General features: G+C 35.6%; 1 protein-coding gene across 2 annotated transcripts in view; it reads left to right on the top strand.

Moving 5' to 3' along the window:
- CDH12 (cadherin 12) overlaps window positions 1-18,037 on the top strand; it is a 529,539-nt gene that overhangs the window by 353,812 nt on the left and 157,690 nt on the right. The gene's annotated exons all lie outside the window — the stretch shown is intronic.

Genomic DNA, 18,037 nt, shown 5'->3' with positions numbered 1-18,037 from the left:
GTGATCATGCTTTTCATCCCAGACCGTGCTCAAGAAGCCTTTTTCTATTGAATAAAGATGATGTGCAAGTATCCTGCCAAGCTTCAGTTTGTGAAAAGTAAATGAGGCCAAGAGCAGACCTTGATAAGGAACCTGTAATTTATCCAGCCCTGAAATGCTAAACATTCTTAGTGGAGATGTTACCACTTCTGTGATTAAAACAAAAAAACAAAAACCAAAAAAAAACCCACCAAAAAACAACAAAACCAAAACCAACCAAAACCAGCCAAACAAACATCCCAACCTTCCACTAAAATTATATGATCATGTAAGTATGTCAGGAGTGGAAAATATCTTAGGATATACTCTGCTCTGCAAGAGTCTCCTTTATTCATCCCAATGTAAAATCTTTCTGGTTGAAATGGGCAATCAAATCCTTGTCTTAAAAGGCATCATATCTGAAAGAAGATAATGCTTAATTGAATAAATGGGAAAATACAGGGATGTCATGGGATCTGTGATATTGTGGATTGTCTGTTGATGGAAATGGAAAGCAATCTGCTAACTCAGTTAAAATTTGACCACATCACCTTGCTCTAACGAAATACATACACACACACACATATATATATACACACACATATATATGAATAGGTATAATGAACTTTAAAATATTTTCAGACATTTGATAATTTAAAACTAAAATCTCTTTTATTTTATAAATAAATACAGAATCTCTTTCTTCCCCTTCTTATTTCAGAACTATCCAAAGACTCATAGACTCATAGTATCGTAGTCACAGAACGTTTTGGGTTGGAAGGGAGACTAAAAATCATCTAGTTCACACTGGTTGCCATGTGCCACCAGACTGACCTGTCCAACCTGGCCTTGAACATTTCCAGGAGTGGGGCACCCACAATGTCTCTGGGAAACCTCTGCTAGTGCTTTACCCCCTCTGAGTAAAGAAATTCTTCCTAACATCCAATCTAATTCTTACCTCTTTTACTTTAAAATCTTTCCCCCTTGTCCTGTCTGCCAATGTAAAAAGTTGTTCTATATCTTTCCTATAAGGTCCCTTTAAATAATGGAGGGCTACTAATAAAGCATCTCTGGAGTCTTCTCTTCTCCAGTCTTAACAACTCCAGCTCTCTCAGCCTGTATTCATAGGAGAGATCAGAAGGCTCCAACCTTCTGATCATCTTCATGGCTTCCTGTGGACTCTCTCCAGCAGGTCTATCTATGCCCTCTTTGTGCTGGGGAACCCACATCTGGATGCAGCACTCCAGGGGTGGTCGCAGCAGAGCAGAGGGGCAGAATGAGCTCCTTTGCCTTGCTGGCCATACAGCAGGATAACATTGGCTTTCTGGGCTGCAAGCACACACTGTTGGCTCATGTACACCTTTTTGTCCACAAGAACCTCCAAGTCCTTCTCTGAAGGCCTGCTTTCAATTAGTTATTTTTCAGTCATTTCTGGGACTGCCCTGACCCAGCTGTGGCACCTTGCACTTGGCCATGTTGAACCTTGTGAGTTTCTCATCATCAAAGTTCTCTAATTTGGTCAATTCTCTCTGGATGGCATCCCATTCTTCAGTTGTGTCAACTGCATCACTCAGCTTGGTTTCATCTGCCAGCTTGCTGAGGGTGTGTTTGATCTCACTGCCTATGTCATTGATGAACATACAAAAGAATATCAGTCTTAAGACAGAGGTTTTTTGGTTTTTTTTTACCGAATGAAATGTAATTGGTTTAACCTAATTATCTTTGTTACTTCCCTTTCCTGAGTCAAAAGCACCAGAGTATTGGGAGCAGTGGTTTGGTAAGAGAGAACTCCTAATTGATTTTGTGGCCTTTGACTCAAAGCAAGGACTTTCTGTTCCTTTCTGTAATGGGGAAAGGTGGGAGGAGAACACAAGTGGCAAAAGTGGCTAAAGAAAGGAAAGCCAGTCTTACAGATCGCATGGAGGTTGGTTTGCACACCTTGAGAGCTTGAGCAGGTGCAGGAGCACAGGCCTGCTAGGAAACTTTGTGTTGACAGAAGGACGGAAATTCACGCAAATAAGTCTTTCTTGTCGCGGCTTAGCATTTGATAGATGAAAATTATCCTGATTTTGTAGAATTAAATTGTCATTTTATGGAGAGAATTATTTAGAACTGCTGGGTTATAAAATTTGATAATGTGCACATAAGTAAAGTGACTTTAAAATCTTTACCTCTGAGTCCTTGCTCTTCCTGCTGGTTTCCAGGAACACTGTGGCCTCCTTTGCATAACTCTTTCTGTGGCTCAATTTTCCCTGCTTACAACTGCTGGATTTCTATAGTCTCCAACTTATAAGGTCATTGCCCATCATGGGGACATAGATTTTACCTCTCTGCTAATATGAAATGTTAAACCATCTGAGCAGACTTCTGGCTTGTGTTTTATGTTGAAAATTACTTTTATAGTTTCCTGTGTCTGCTTTACAGGATGGACCCTTTTAATCTTCTCTTTTTCTCTTCTGTTTATACCTCCAAAAACTGATATCTCCAATTGGAATGTATTCCATTTAATTTATGACAGCGGTGGTTTCAGGATGCAGGGCTATTGCTGTATTTAGGTTTATTTCCTTTTTTTTTTAGTTGAAGTTTTTTGTTCAAAAAGATTTGGAGAGCTTCTTTTATTAAAGGGCAATGGAAAACAACTGCTATACAACACTACAACATACTGGTTTTATGAGAAGCCTTACCTTATAATGCTTTATTGAATGGAAAACAGGTTTGGTTTTTTTTTCCTTTTCTGTTTAGGAAACCTTTTTTGAACAAAATTTGTTTTACAATTGTTCTTGATTTTAAATTAGGATTGATCTAAAAAACTGATCATTCCAAAAGGGAAGGAATCTGTGTTTCAATTTTTTCCCTTTAATTATGAATAAAGTGCAATTTACAAATAGATGACATTTCAAAATACCATATGAAATTAAATGAAATTGTATTTTTAATATTTTTTTAATTTTGAAGTCATAGACTTTGTTCATTATTGAATATTTTAATTTCAATTTTTTCCAATTCTAAGTGATATTTTATATCTGAAAATACTTTGAAAAAGTCTGAAATGAAAAGGAATTTTCAAAAATGTTTCCTCATTTCTAAAATAATTTTTCTTTAGTTTCACCTGATTTGACTTACTTTAGCCAACTATAGCATTTCTGATACAAGTTTTTCACATAAGTTATCGGTCATATTCACCTTTTATTAAACAATGGAAAGACAATTCAGATCTAAAAGTTTAAAAAAGAAAGAGCTTGCCATCTTGCAAGGTTTCCTACTTCATATAATCCTAATCTAAATCAAATTCCATTATTTTTTGAGTCTGTGCAGGCCTCTGTTTTTTTTTTTTTTTGTCTGTTTCCTATATTCTAAAAAGGAAAACTAAAGCAGTATCAGACGAGAAAATGTCACGGAAGGGTGTATGAAAAGATTAGACATTTAAAATGGTTACCTGTCTTTTTAGCTTCTGTCATGTTTTCTTTTGCATTTTCTCATCTTCTTAAAGTCTCAGTAAGTGTCTGATTCTGTTTTTCACAGCTTGAAAGTTTTCTGGCCTTCTTAGTTGTGCTGTACTTTTTGAGTGATGCAGTAAGATTTGGTAAACAAGGACTATTTCTCTTATTAACTCCTTACTTTGAAAGAAAGCAAAATGTATTGTAGCATCTCTTGTGTTTGCAATTTATCCATTTAGTCTTAGTTTTCATTATGTTATTTCTGCTGCATTGCCCTCTGTAGCCTCAAGAAGCTTTTGGGACACAAATAGGATTCATTTTGTTTCCTTTGTCAAATTTAAATCTATAGTTACAGTTTGGACTAGAGAAAATTTAAAAATAAAGTATGGAATGTAAAAGTGCTGCACTAAGTGCTTTCACTTTGCAAAATAAATGTCATTGATACACAGTCAAAATTAGAAAATGCATTTGAATTTTGTGAAGGGACATTATACCCTTTTGGATAATGCATTATATTTGGGATTTTTTTTTTCAGCAGAAGAATATATTTAATTTTCTTTTTTTCACTTCTAAGCACTGGACCATAGCCCGTTGTAGAAAATGGAAGATACACCAAGTGCCTACTTTGTTTCTTATTTTACTGGCAAACAGCAACTTTCTTGGAACCCATACAATATGACAAGGGAAACTGCCCCTTAAAAACATTTGAGGATGACATATTAGTGGCAGTGTCCTTCAGGAATGCTTTTTCTTTAAGAAAACTAGGTGTGGAAAGGATTTTCTGCATTGTATTGGAAGATTAATTCATGTTATTCAGCAGAAAATATATTTGGTGTTTTTCTGAGAATTTACCACTCTCGGGTATGCATGTAATGAATAAACTTCCATTTTTCTTAGGTATAGAAGCATGTCTCTGTGTGTCTTACTATTTATGCAAGTATACACATAGAATACGTGCATAGAATACAAAATAAAGGGCTATTTGCTGTCCTGATCTTTTGGCCTGCAGACCAAAGCAAATGTAATTGTCATGAAAGCTTTGTTTTGGTATCATGAGAATGACTGAAAATAATATTATTTTTGAAATAAGTTGAAGAAACTTAGAGACCTGAGAGTTTTACCTTGATTTCCTAGGAGAAGAAAAAAAAAATCAATAGGAGACATTGCAATAGTTGGTTTTGGCTTTGCTCTGAGAAAAATTTACTTCTTTTATTTATTTTTTTTAAGTGGTCAAATGCCGAATCTTTGTAAAAAAAAAGGGATGTGTGGCAGATGAAACTTTGTTGCCTTTCATAAGTAGAAAGACAATCAAAATCTTAAATTTGTTGCAAATTTTTGAAAAAATGAGTGCTCTTCAAAATCAGATTGGTAACAGTTTGCTCTCTCTGTTTCAGAGATCACATCAAACAGGAAGCATGTGAACTAAATAATTGAGGATGCTGTAATTTTTTTTCCATTACTCACACAAGGAAACAAATTCTGAGTTTTAACATGGCATGTAATCCATAACTTCCTGTACAAATTGATCATGAAAGGATATATGGTGCCCTATGCTAATATGCATCCAAAGCTTGCCCTAGTTTTCAGAGTACTCATCACACATGACCTGTGAAACAGACCTCTTTAATTCATGTGTCTAACTACAAACTCAATGTCTTGTTTTAACATGCTGTTGCATTTTAATGACAAAGTCTCATCTCTTCTCTCTTCCCTTTGCTCTCTTCTAAGTACCGTTTCTAAAATTGGTGAAGAGAAAAAAACAACAGCAAAGAGAGCGAGATGGGGAAGGTGATTAATTAGTGAGCAATAAAGGGGTGACTTGATTGATGTGTTGACATACTGGAATGCTGCTGCAGTATTTTGTTCCTAATTTTTGTAACCTGAGCCAGCATGACAATTGGGATGTTGCACAGTTGCTGACACTCATCTGTGGATATAGGGGCAATTAGAAATTCCCTGCACCTCATCTGCAGGTTTTCTTACGTAACTGTAGTGTGATTATTTCTCAGTAATAGTAAAATATTAAAGTCTCTGTGACCTGTCTGAAAACTCTCATTTGCATAACTATTATTCAGCTTGTTTCTAAACAAGGGCTGAGTAAATCAGTCTTTTTCATTGATTAGCTGAGAGCCATTTCAGCTACCTTATTAAGAAATAATCACAACAATTCTTTCTGCTCTGATTGTGTGCTGCTGCCCAGCCAGGCTGCCAACTATTGCTGCAGATGCTAACTAGTTAAATATTTAATTACAATTAGTGATGCTTGAATACCATAATGATGGCTAACACAGGTAACAGAGAATTACAGCCTCTTTTACTGAGCTAGGAAGAGCCTTCAGTAGGCTCAGGACTTTCTGGTTTTGGGGGTTATGTATCCTAGAGAATGAATAGCTCATTCTGTGCTAATGACAAATCTGAATCCTGGAACCTTGTTATTCCTTCTTGTTTCCTTTGGGGACATTAGATTTGTTTCTGCACCTTCCATTATTATGCAAATAAATTCTGTAGAAACCTCATGATATTTACTCAAGCAAAAGTAGAAGGATAGCCCCCTTCTTCAGCAATATCAAAACATAGTTAGGGGTCTCAAGTTTGTGATCTTAGTGCCAGTCATGGTTTTGGACTGCTAAAAAGAGATTCTATTTCACACACATCAGGTGAGAGGTGTGTCTGATGGACTCCTGTCTGGTTTCTCTCTTCCTTTGGTCCTCATCTGAAATTCTGTCTCTTTGTCTGAACTGGCAGGTGAATAGGTGGAAATACATCTGGGGGTTTAGCAGATCTTGAGAAACAGAAGAGTTGCAAGTGGTGAATCAATGGAAAATATTCAGTCACAGGAGTTTGCTGCATTCTGCTTTGTCTGAAAAAACAAAGGAGTAGTAAAGCCAATAGTGACTTTTTATATAATCTATAAAGTACAACTTTATTCCATTTCCAAGGTGCAGGGTTTGGGTTTAAATGTTATTTATTGCCACAAACCATATAAAAATATGTATGTGTATCAAAAAGGGATAAAACCTAAGAATTGGTTTTGTTCTTTTTGAAATGGAAGATAAGACTCTTTCTGGGAATAAAACTCTCCCAGGAATTGCGAAAGCTCTAACATCAGAGAGAGTTTTACTTAAAGTGAGGTAAAGTTATAAAAGCATTTCAGTTGGAATTTGCATAACGAATAGGATTTTACTGTCTTTTATATCATCAATTGCTTTTAATATCTTATAAAACTCTGCAAAGCAAATACTTGATCTTATGGTGAATTAATTGTTCTCATTATATATCTGAACGATCTGTCATAATATGATGAGAATTGTTTTTACTATTTCTGTTAAAGAAATATAGGAAACAGTAAATTTGTAAAGTGTTAGAAATAGAAAGAAATTAATTTACAGATATATTTTTTAAAGCTCTCTGTGCAAACTGAGTTGTCTGTACTTATATATGAAAATTTTCCAGGTAAAAGTTGTCACTGAACAAGATTTTTTTCATTAAAAAGCCAAAAATTTTGTTCATTATGTTTATGGTAAAGTGTGACCCCTTACCATTAAAATTTAGATCTTCATGCAAAAAAAAAATCTGTATCAATATTTTAGATGTCATAGGTGAGCTCCTCTTTTTGTCCATTACATTAAAATGTTGTCTTTCAAATAACTTTTATTTAGTGTATTTAATATGTGTTGAGTATCAACATGTGTATTGCTATTTGCTTGCAATTCTTTGGAGTACAGAGTATAACTTGTTTCTTGAAAGCATTTTAAGGGTTTCAACAGGCATTTCAATTCCACACTGTTTCTGAAAAATCAGAGTACTTTATTTAGGAACACATAATATATACCTGTATTTTGGGTTTCCATGTTAACAAATGTAATAACTAATAAAAATAATAAGAGACTTCATCATTTATAAGGAAGAAATTGGAAATTTAATTGAAAAATTAGCAATAATCTTCTCTAAAAGTCCTTGGACTTTTAAAGGCTCCTTTCCTAGGGGGAGGTGAAGAGGGTTTGAAAAATAATTTGGCTTATTTTGGCTCACTTACTGTCTTAGTGTAAACAACAAAAGCTATCTTCATGAAGAGACTTGTTTATAGTGCTTGTGGTTGAGGCTTTGAAATTCCAGGAAAACAGGAAGTACCTGCTGTTAAGGTATAGACCAAAGAAGATTTGCTCTCACTGATGGAGGACCAGGTTCGGAGCACTTCAGCAGTCAGGACATACACAGATCCTAAGGCATCAACTTCACCTAGGTCCTCAGGAAAATCGTAAAGCCCTTTAATGCCTGGAAACCATTTCCAAATACGTGAAGGACAAGAAGGCAGTGGAGAGAAGCCAGTATGGATTTACAAAGGAGAAATCACACTTAATCAACCTGCTAGCTTTCTAAAATGAGGCAATTGGCTTGGTGGGTGAAGGGAGTCTAGTGAATGTAGTCTTTAAAACAGCTTTTCACATTGGCTGCAAAACAATCTCAGAGAAACTGGTGAAGTTAAGTGGACAGTGAGGTAGATCAAAAACTTGAAGAATGGCCACGCCACTGAAACAGATCACCCAGTGGGGTTGTGTAGTCTCCATCTGTAGAAAAACTTGTCTTGCCTATGTAGCTACAGCTGCTTCTTGTAGCTGACCCAGACTGAGCTGGGCATTTGGACCAGACGAACTCCAGAAGTCTCATTTAATCTCAACTTTTCTGTGTTTCTGTGACTCTGCAATTAGAGGAGGCACACAGGGAGGCCACTTGACCATAGATCAGAGGTTTCATGGAGGGAAACACATTTTTATTTCCACCAAATTAGTAACCTTCCTTGCAGCTTTGTCTTTGGCCCAGTACTCTGTTTATACCAGGACAAAATATGTGTCTCTGGGCTGTGTCCTCTTGTGAGGTTAATTCACTAGTCTTAGGGAAATATTTGATTTAGGTTGCTCCAGACTAAATGTGTCAATCTTTCTACCTTGAGACCTGAAGGCATTTTTTTAGTACAACAGGACAGTGCCCTTAGTGATTACAGTGCCCTTAGTGATTGATTGGCTGCAATCTATAATACTGCAGGTATGACATTATCCTCTTGCCATAATGCTGATCTTTCTGGGTTCAGCTGAGGTGCAATTTCATCAGGACTATTTCAGCACTTCATTTCATTGAGCTTAACCTTAAAAAGACACTATTGATTTCCTATCTAAACCACAGTTTTGAAGACGGAAATAACTAGACAAATTTATGTTTATTATAAAAAAATAAAATATGCAATATATGCAATAAACAAGATGCTCATTACATGTCTTGAGGTAAGTTACATAAATCATAAACCACCTAGCCACTATACAGTTGCATTTTTACTGTAGCGTGGAAGGAGCTCAGACCAAAATAAAGGAAAAACCTTGCTTAAGTTGCAAACAAAAAAGAAAAAGTAACCACTACCTTTCCTAAAGAATGAGGATGTTGACTGTAATAGTTTATGAAAATATGTGCTTTGTTTTAATTAATACTCATTTAATTATTGAAGCCATTCAAAGGAGGGTGTTAAGGGTGAAACATAGTAAGATGAAATGGTTTCTATTCTAAGTTAAATCAGTGCTAACTGAAAATGGTTTATGACTCTTTATGGACATTTGTTTAAAAAAAAAGTGCTTTTGAAATTGTAAGCTTACAAGAATTGATGAAATTTTGCATTTCATATTTAAATTTGTCTATTTCCTGTGTTTTCTTTGAATCTATGGGATTGGGCATGTATGTATGTATGAACAATGAAACAGACTGAAAATAATATTTGCCTTTAATTTATTTAATTGTAGCAGATATGTTTGTGAATGACTCTATGAAAATATAATCACACCAGTTAATAAAGATCCAAGACATGTATCAAATGGGAAAAAAAGTATCAATAATTTATGTTGTTGAGTGTGAGTGTTACACAGATGACAAGACGTTTCTTTTCTAATACACTGTTTTCTTGTCCTTTTAATTTGAAATTTAGAAAGGCAGGAAATAATCTAAAAGGAAAATTATTTTCATTAATAACATTTGCATTTATTTCTCTAGACAAGACAGACAGAGCTGCAGTAGTGAGTGTCACTTTATTTCCTTGTGCACCACCTCATCTATTGTCTGTGCTTGGCCATAATTGCTGAAATTCACAGCAGGCACCTGTTACAGAATTACTCAATTCATTACTCTTGAATTTGGGAAATGAGCAATCGTACACAAGAGACACGAGGGTTTATACAGATGAAAGTGAGGCACAAATATTATCTAATCTTCTTTTAGAAATTGCTCACAAAATGTCTCCTCGCTGCTTTTAGTTAGCATCTCTGAGTTTAATCACTGACTTAGTTTGGGAGCACTTCCACATTGACTGGCAAGTAGAGGGTTTTACTTGAGTGAAAGGTTTCTTGATGAGAGACACAGCTATTCACACACAACTTTGATATTTGGCAAGTCTTCATGAAACAAATCCAGTTTTAAAAAACAAAATAAAAAAGAGGATTACTTTGGCTGAAGTTATTTGTAGATGGCTGTACTCTCTAGAATAGCTGTTGCCCATTTAACTAGAGCCTGCCTTAGTTGCTCTAATAACCTTATATTCCTATGCAATAATTCTGGGAAAAACAAAGAAAACTTTTAAAGAATCAAAATAGAAGCCGTAGAATTACTATTTCTGATATTTTAAAATCCATGAAGGTTTTGGTTTGGTTCTTTTTTTTTTTTTTTTTTTAGTTCATCAATGACCAGAAAAGAGACTTAGTCTTACCAGTAAATATATCTAGGGTGAAAACAAACCAAAATGAGTTGTGAAAAGAGATAAATTACCAACCATAAGAGTTATTTTTTATTGAGCATTGGAGAAAGTCCAGAATAAAGTAGGTGACTCCAGAATACTGAGAGGTCTGAGCTGATATTCTCACAGTTCAGAAAATGGATGTGTTATCTCTCACTCCTGTTGTGTCTGGGACTGCCTGTTAAAATTCACAAGATTAATGGCTACAAACCTGTTGGGCACAACTGCTGTCTGTCATGTTTTCGTAAGGATAGTATTGTCCTCTGAAATTGTATAATTCAGTGCTGTTAGAACAATTCTATTAACCTTTCAGAAGACTGAAAGTCTAAAAGTTGGACTATGGATTTCCATAATCTACTATAGAAAGGAATATTGGGAATTAAACACCTTTTAATATTATGTTGATGGAGAGAAGGACATTTAAATCTACTTTATAGAAATTGCAATAATGGGCAAGAGGAGATCCATTTTTCAATATTAAATGTCTAAGGTTATGCATCAAGTTGGTATTAAGCAAGAATTGCACCACCATATACACAACACCCAAACAAATGCCTGCAAGATCTCATTTCAAAATTTCTATCTTTGGGTTAGTTTTTTGTAATTTAGTATAATTTTTTAGTCCTTCTGACACCAGAAACTATAATAAATAGTTTCAAATTTCTTATAATCAGGTTCTGACCAATAGCAGAAAATTTTTTAATAGTGACATCTTCACTAAAGTATGTTTGCAATCTGATAGAATTTTTGGCAGGTTCAGAAAAACAGAAATATCCCAGGATTAAGAAAATAATGTTAAAGAGTACACTAAAATATGCTCTCATCCATTTCAATATCTCATGTTACATATAAAATTATAAATATATTTGAGCTGCAGCCTTACATTTGTCAATTATTTCTTTACATATATTGCTAATGTGTTGAAATGTTTTGATTTATTTCCCTTTCCCTCCTTTCCCCCATCTCATATATTTATTCAAAAAGTGTGGTACGACAGTAGAATGAAGGATTGTTTCCTGATTGTCCATGCTTTAGCATTGGCATTGACAGATTCCTAGCAGAAATGAAAATGTTTGTAATTTATCAAAAATAAAGATTCTAGATCATTGACAGAGTAGGTATAGATTGACCACAGGACTTTTCTGAGTCAAACATGCCACAAGACAGAATAAAAATGAAATTGATGACACTGCTTCATCATCTGACCATATCTGTAAAGGAAACTTTGTTCTTTTTGGAGCCAGTTTGTTTCTTTCTTTCAGCTGATGACTAAACTCTAGAGTTGCATTAAGCATTTACAGAGTAGTACTGGCCTGAATTTGCATCTCAGCAAAATATACATTATTAACCTAGACTGAGTGAAATTTCTTTTTACCTGAGTTAACTTTGAATAGTTCAATGAGCCATGGAGACTTGTGCATTTACTGATGTACTTACACTTTACAATGAAAGTTCCAATCCTTTTTTTTTTTTTAACAATTATTTCCATCATTTTCTTATGCATGATTGTGAATTTAAAAGTGCTAATTTCCCTGGTAGAGGATGATGGCTCAGTCATAAATGATGTCCTGTAAATATTAGTAATGATGACAAAACTGACACAATATGTGTAAATAGTTGCATGCAGAACCAGTTAATTATTTGGCACTCAGAATGTTTTTACATTGCACTTCTTCATTAGTTTTTCTATAAGCTTCAGCATTGTAAAACTACACCATTTTTTGGAAGTTTGTAGCATTTGATTTTGTTATTTTACCAAACTCCCTAAAGTCATCACTTTTTTATACACTAGAAAGCCAATTATTAAAGCATATCTGTGAAGCTATATTAATTTTATTATTGCAAGGCTTAGAAATGCCAGACATAATTAGACTCTTCTCCAATGTTAGACATTTTATAAATGTGTTTACTGGTTATTGATAGAATATATCACACATTTTTTGTGCTGTAATATATCTTTGTGGCAGCCTTCCCGTGAATGTGCTTACAAGGACAATTGCACTCAAAGGTGGAGGACATCATTCTCATCTCACTTTGGTTTTATGCCAGTTAAAACTCAATAGTTTAGTCCAGATTCATAGATGATGTTACTCTGTAGGCACAACTATCATCAGAATTGATCTCTTAACTAGTATACAAAATACATCTCTGCACAGGACAATCGAACAGGGAGAGGAAGTGGCTTTGGCAGTCAAATCCAAAAATCATAGCCTTAACCAAACTGATATTATTCTTGTCAATTTGAATTATTAGTGAGTTTATAATAAGCAAAATATTAGACATTAAATAGTAGGATTTGAGGGCTTTTGTAATAGAATTTAACAAAAGTGAGCTAAAATCACTTTATTGCAGGAGAAATGCTTCCATCTATTTGTTGTGTAGTAGTCTACAGAGTGTAATTCTTGTCTGTATGATGACATACATCTTCCAGAAATACCAAGATTTAGATTCCATATGTGTATTTTCTTCATATATTTCTCACATTCAATCAGAATGCTCTTATCACTTATCTACAGAATATTTGGGAATAGCTTAGGTGATTTTGGTTTCTGTTCCCTCTCTCAATCAGCAATTTCATATAAGCAACCTCTGAAGTAATGGGACTGAGATTCAGATTTTCAGCCTTGTGAGGATTCAATCCAAACTGCCAGAGAGCCAGCCTAGGGTCCTGTCCTGTTTTTGGCTGGGACAGAGTTAATTCTCTTCACAGTTGCTGGTATGGGGCAGTGGTTTTGGATTTATGCTGGAAACAGCATTGATAACACTGGGATATTTTTTTGATCACTGATCTGTGCTCACACAGAGTAAAAGACATTTACTGTACACCAGCACACATGTGGGGATGCACAAGAATCTGGGAGGGGACACAGCCAGGAGAGCTGACCCCAAAGGACCAAAGAAATGTTCCATGACATATGGAGTTATGCACACATAACTTAGGGGGAAGGTGCTTGGGGACTGGCTGGGCATCGATTCACTGCTGGTGCCCAATTATTTTCCTTTGTATTTATTGGAGTTTACTTCTCTCACTCAATTATTTTACTTTTCATAGCAATATTATTATTATTGTTATTAATATTATTAATATTTTAATTATATTTCAGTTATTAAACTGTTCTTATCTGAACCCACAAGTTTTCCCACTTTTATTCCTCTAGTTCTCTTGTCCCCACCCTCCTGGCTGAGGGAGTGAGTGAGCAGCTGTGTGGTGCTTGGCTGCTGACAGATGTTAAACTAGGACAGTTTATACAGTTTATTGAATCTCACACAAAGGGAGGTAAAGGAATAAGTGGTTTGGATGATGTTAAGACTCCAGCAGGTAGAAACACTGATATTATTTTTTCCCCATGACAGTTACCTGGCATGGATTCCAGATGTTACTCTTGCCAAGATGTTATAGTAGCTGCAGAGGTGGGACCTGCTTAATCTGTTAAAAATTTTCTGACTTGTGGGATGTGCAGATTGAGAATTAAAGTCTTTTCTAGTTTGTGGCTTGTAATCTGTTTACTTGTAATCTCTCTCCTAACGTCTCTTTTGATATTACCAAGTTGTTCCCACACTAACTAAAAAGACCAGGGCAAAAAAGGAAGAATTACTTTATTTACAAAGTATCTAGATAGGTTGTGAAGCTCAGGAAAGTCAAACTCTCAAAGAAATATGGTAATTTAGAGTCTAATCTAATGGGATTTGTTTAATTAAATAACTTTGAGGATATCCACCCAACTGATTTGTCTAAACTCAGAGAAAGATTTATCATATAATTTTACTTGTTCTTTAACCAGAAGATATATCATCTCAAATACTTAAGCAGTTAATTGTAATAGATAAAAAAACCATGGACTTGTTTTTCCTGCTGCTTTATTTTCTTATGCAAGGTATTGCAGAGAAACAAGATTACATGGTCAGCTGTTACAGCATATCCATAGTTGCAGATGTTATCTGACTTTCCTGCTGGCATGATCAACCATTTTAAAGCATCGCCAAGCTTTTTCAAGCCTCTTTCTGCATAGGAAGATGGTTGCTCTACATTAGCTCTTATTTCACAGGAGCTAAAGCATTCTCTATGCTGATAGATTTATGGTAAAGGTGGCTGCAGAAATGTTCCCACCATCAGTGCGTAATGGATACTTTGTCAGTAGGCAATTTGCCTCCATTCATGGAGGTTCAATTACCAGCCTTGCTGGACTGATGACAATTTTGAGTGCATCATGGAGCTTTAGTGTTTCCTGCTTGTCTGTGTGTGACAGCAGTGCATCTGTGGTCTGATCCAAGTAGATACATCATGCAGGTCTGCACTGGTTTTGGCTGGGATAGAATTAATTTTCTTCATAATAGCCAAGCATGAGGCTATGCTGTGAATTTCTCTGAAAACAGTGTAGATAGCGTGGGGATGTTTTAGCTATTGTTGAGCACTGCTTACGTAGTCAGAGCCTTTTCTGCAGCTCATCCCAGTTCGCCAGTGAAGAGGCTGTGTGTCCACAAGAAGCTGGGAGGGGAGACAGCCAGGACAGCTGATCCAAGCTGACTCAAAGGAATATTCCAGACCATAGGGCATCACGGACAGCATATAAAGCTGGGCGGTTGGGGAGAAGAAGAAAAGATGGAATATTTGAAGTGATGGCATTTTCCTTCCCAAGACACCGCTATGTATTATGGAGCTCTGCTTTCCTGAGGATGACTGAAAATCTACCTCTCAATGGGAAGGGAGCAAATGAACTTATTTCCTTTCCTTGAATTTGTAGCTTTTGCTTTATCTATCAAACTGCCTTTAGTTCAACCCATGAGTATCCTCACTTTTATCTTTTTGATTCTCTTCTTCACTGGGCATGAGTGAGTGAGCAGCTGGGTGGGGCTGAGTTGCTGGCTGGCATTAAACCATGACAAGATCAAAGATCATTTAAAGTTTCTTTTCAAATACTTCTCTACGTGAGGCCTTATGTGCATACGAGTGATTGCAGAGGATCTATGGCTGTTCTCTCTGCAAGGGATAACCTTTGCCAAGCGTGGTGAGGTGATTTGTGTCTGCAGTACCAGTGATAAAGGGTTGTTGCAGCAGCAATGGCATGCATCAGTTTTGTATTCCAAAAGCATTTCTTTGCTCAGGCTGTTTAGATTAATGGCAGTATAGCCCAGGTCAGAATCAAAATTCTTGCAGGAGCACCATTTATACTGTATTTTGTTATTCCCAATAAATAATTTTAGTAGTGATATTTTATTCATCATTTGCATTTCATGCATTTCTAAGCCTGCAGTTTGGGGGACACAGTAAATATGATCAAGATTTCTTAATAATTGTGTATTAACAGATTGTCCATGCTTGCTTTTGGGTCATTTACTTCCCTTTATCAAACTGGGGAAATGAATAAACATAATCACAGGTTATAAAAGCATATGTGGGGCTAAATTCATACAGGGTATCCCTTTGTATCTCTATGGGTAAATTAGATCATGCATAATGGTACTTAAATCCTTACAAGCTAGTTGGAAGAAATGAGTGGCTAATATTGAAACAGCTAATATTGAAAAAACCCCAAGATCTCAGAAAAATCTGACCATCTGTACTTCTGTAATATATAGGAAAGAGATGCAACGAGGGCGCATGTCTGTTCACAACTATCTCACTGGATAAGTATTCCTTTATGAGCATCACTGGAAATAATATCCTAAAAATTTAGGAAATATAGTGCCTTCCTTATGGTTAATTGTTCTGAGTGGATTTCTAAATCCTTTTCTCCTACTTGTCTTAGGAGTTTTCTGATCAAAGGTACATAAGGGACCAATGAGTATTTGACAATATAAAAGCACTAAGACAAGTTTTGACATAGCTTAAAAAGAAAATGCAAAACAATAAGAACAGACTTAAAGAATAAGACATATATATTAGCCTTTGAATTCCTGTACAAGTTCCAATGGTGCTATAAAGTATATTCTATCAGACAAAGCCTCCTGCAAAGCCAGCAATGAATTATGAGGAAGAAGAAGCTACTGGGGGAGAACCTTTGGCCTCAGTTTCCTACGGCACAAATGTCACAGAACAGCAAGCTGGAGTGATTCTTTCAAGTGCCAAAATATGAGAGTTTCAATTATTTGCCTTGCTGAGGTTTAAATTAAAAAATAGAAGAAAAAATAAAAGATAAAAAAAAGAAAAGTTGAAAGAAATTCTTCACGTTGAACTCTTTCGCAGCTGATGAGGGCATCTGTGCTACAATCCTGTACTGCAACATCCATTAGCCTCCCATTTTTTCTCTGACCCTCCCATTCATCATCTTTTTGAAGCTGTAGGAAATGAAGCAAGCAGTGGCATTGCTCTTTCCTGACTCTGCAGTAGGCATTCTGGGAGGCTGTCTGGGATACCAATGGAGAGGAGGTTAAAGTGCTCTGTGTCTTGCACTTGGTTACTAACATTCCAGCCGAGGGGGAATTGCTCTCCTTTCATTGAAGCCTTTCAATCTCTTTGCATTACTTTTGGTGCTGTATAACATTTTAAAAGCTCCCTGACTGACAGGCATGGCCGGAGGCAGAGCTCTGCTGGGAGACCTGCAATGTACAGAGTCTTCTGAGCAAAGAGAAGTGGTATGGCAATTAAATTGACTACAACAAGATTTTGGCATTTCTGAAGCAGTGCAGACTTTCCCACCCTGTTTTTTTAAAGATTTTTTTTCCACCTCCCATCTATGTCTGGGCAATTCAAAAGGATATGTTGAGTTGATTTGTTTTAATTTTTGCTATGTTTCATGATTATTATGATTTTGCCATAAAAACAAGGCATGCACTCTACAACCATGGATCAGGAGAGGCAAAAAAGTTTGGAAATCTTGGAACAGAATTATGGATGAACACAGTCTGAATGTGATGTTATATACCACTGAATACATTGAAAGCAGAAGCAGAAAACCACATCTGAACTGTTCAGTAAAAAATAAATTCATACCAAATATATTGAATGCAGATCTCTGTTGTGGTTGGCTCATGTCTTAAGGTTCCTTTGCTGGAATAAAATTCATTGATTGCAAATGACTGTGCAAGTAAGAAGTTTGTACTCATTGCACAAAACATTATTTTACTGTAGATGAAAAACATCGAAATGTCATGAACATAACTTAGAAAAACTTTTATTTAAAGGATTCTGAGCAGACAGGAGTTCTTTCCTCATCTTTTATCCTTTCTGAAGTTAGAATTAAAACACTCAGTAGATACATTTCACCAGGTTTTTTACTTTTTTACTAAGACCTCAAACATAGCCTTTCAAATCAGAACAGAAAATTTCACCCTAAATTTAGCATAGGAAGTGCAGTTATTCTTCTAGGGTGTTTTTGTTTTTTTTCTTTTTTAAGACTTCCAGGTTCCTGATTATAAATCGTTTCTATTTAAATACTTCAGCATGTACCCAACAAATAAGAATTTCTATGCTATTTATTGTTATGGATAGTAATAATATTATTCATAAGGGAAATACAACCTTTGGCAGTATGTGAAAAGAAAAAATATATATGGTTAAGTAATTTATTATTCTTCTCTTTTGAGGTCCATATAATGTCATTGCTTTTTAAGCAGAACTCTATTGATTTCCTAGAAACCTATGCTTAAAAATCAATGACACAATATGACTCTAACAAAGTGGTGAAGTCCATAGTGCTATAAATTATATTTTGTTTTTAAAATGTAAAATGCATCTATCTGAAGTCCTACAGGCAGTTATTTTTTTTATACCTGGCAACCAGCACACTGTAGAGAAGATTTGAAGAGGCTTTTGTGGCAGAGAAAGTGAGCAAAAGTTCTTGCCCTGGAGAGTAGGGTGAAAGAGTGCATCCCC

Source organism: Melozone crissalis, unplaced genomic scaffold (genome assembly GCF_028551555.1).
Source record: "Melozone crissalis strain CALT ecotype California unplaced genomic scaffold, PUWL_Pcris_2 ptg000042l_1, whole genome shotgun sequence".
Lineage (NCBI taxonomy): Eukaryota > Metazoa > Chordata > Aves > Passeriformes > Passerellidae > Melozone > Melozone crissalis.
Note: the sequence above shows the minus strand (reverse complement) of the source record. Positions and strands in the feature narration are given on the sequence as shown.